General features: G+C 38.4%; 1 pseudogene; it reads right to left on the bottom strand.

Moving 5' to 3' along the window:
* Nucleotides 1–777: 777 nt before the first annotated feature.
* Nucleotides 778–1,349, bottom strand: LOC118594551 (annotated as a pseudogene).
* Between the last annotated feature and the right edge of the window lie 791 nt (nucleotides 1,350–2,140).

The raw sequence follows: 2,140 nt of genomic DNA, 5'->3' as shown, positions 1-2,140 counted from the left end.
TCAAGACGAGAAGCAGAAGCTAGGTTTCCTCATACCAATCTCTAATTTTCTATTTTAAAGTTTGGTATGTTTTCCATAATGTGCTGAATCAAAAATCTCTTTGAAGAATATGTATTTATAATTTTTTTTTTAGCATTCAGATTGTTTGCACTTAAAACACCAATTAAGTTTCTTTTGTCTTTTATTTCATATTGCTGGAAAATAGTTTGACCAAGCTTGAATGCTAATTTTTCCTTAGTTGCAAGAATTACAGGCAATTTCATACTTGGCTCAGTGAAAGGTTAGCCCTTCTTCAACATAACCAGAAATCAACAATGATTCAAACGAAACATCTTGTCCTTCATACTGTCAGATTGGAGCCATCAATATGAAAAACCTTTAAAAAGTTAAGGTAATGTCCCTAGGAACCATTTATCACTGAGTGTGAGTATTTATGCCACAATATTTTTCTTAAGGTTTTGTAGGGTTTTTCTTTTGGGGGAGTCTTTTTTTACACTATTGATTTTTTTAATCCATGTATTTTTTTCTCTCCATTGAAGTGGTTCCAGATAATGACACTGACTTTGAACATTTTCATTGTTCTTATGTCATATTGTAGGAGGTTTACACATTCTCTCTCCCACTTTTTTCTTGCCTCAATCTATTAAAAGCATTGTTTTGTCATAGATTCTTATGTAGGTTTTCTAGCTATTTAGAGATTATAGGAAAAGCTTGGTTGTGTACAGCCCAGATTTCAGCTGTCAGATTTGAAATGATGCTGATGCTTACTTGCTTATCTTAAGTCATTTGCTCTAATCTACTTTTTACCACCAGGTAATCTACAGCTACCTGGAGATTGGCTGTGCCAGAAGCACCGCTTCCCCAGAAATCCCCAGAAGAAAATTTGGCTAGTCTGAGGGTGTTCCTGGGCTACCCAGTGATCAGATTTGTACTTCAAAGAAAAACTTCCCTTTCCCACTTTCAAATATTGACAGAGACACATGTATAAAACCCAGAAGGACTTGGATATTTTCACTAAGAGCTAAGTGATTTGAGCTATCAACAAGTGTCTAACATGAAACCTTTGAATGAAAGGGTGTTAAGTCCCTCTTCAAGCTACAGTAGATATTTACAAGTGGTCTCTACCTTCTGAGCTAGGGGTTCTTCCTAGCCAGTGTGCCTGAAAAGTGGATGAGCTTGAACTTTCCTGGTGAACTGCTCCCCCAGATCCATTCCAAGAAAAGAAGCAATGTTTCTTTTCTGGAGCTTTTTGAGCGGATCTCTGGCTTCTTAATGAGGTAGGAAGGCAAATCGAGTTTACATTTGATGGTTTGGTCAGCTGTTTGCTTTCCTGTCCCTCCAGTTAGCATGCCACACAACAATCCTCCCAAATCCACCAATCCCTGGTGTGATAACAATGACTTCTCATCCAGATTTGGGGGACCATAAATTCTGTTCTTGCACAAAATGCAGGTGTGACTACTCCATTATGGGTAGATCTGTGCATAATCCAAAGCTTGTCATTTTCCATTTGCTGGTGATTTTCTGGCTTAGGGTCTCTGTAGATGACCTTCATTTTGCTCTAAATGTCCCCCCAAAACCATGGATATTTCAGTCACACAAACTGTTGTGTCTTCCATTTAAAAAAAAAAATTCCCTTTTGAACTCAATCAATAAATCTCCTCCAGTGAGGTAGACAAGAATTAGGTGGGTTTTTCCGCCACTCTGAAAAGCGTAACCCACAAAGAAGGGATGCTTTACCCCCTCTGGAATATTCTACTCTGCTTTTGTTTGAGATATATCTTTAACTGTCTTACTATCACTTCCTTTTTAATCACCTTCATGGAGAATAACCTCCAGGCAATTACTTCTGTTACTTTTTATACTGAAGATATTTTCTACAGCCCTCTTTACCAAGTACTCAAGATAGTTCAAAACACCCTGGCCCTGAATAAACAAGTCTTACTTGTTCTGGCCCTCCAGCTTATCTTAAAAGCCTGACGTTTTGGTGATCCAAATCTATGTCAAGCACTCCTACCACATCCTCAGCATTCCTGCGTTGGAAATCCAGTGCTAGATAAAAGTCATCAACCCTATCATCACATTGTGGGCTTGAACCCACTATAGCCACAACCATGACTGCTACCACTACCTGCTGTTT

The sequence above is a fragment of the Onychomys torridus genome, chromosome 13 (assembly GCF_903995425.1).
Source record: "Onychomys torridus chromosome 13, mOncTor1.1, whole genome shotgun sequence".
NCBI lineage: Eukaryota > Metazoa > Chordata > Mammalia > Rodentia > Cricetidae > Onychomys > Onychomys torridus.
This window is presented reverse-complemented; position numbering and strand designations above follow the sequence as displayed.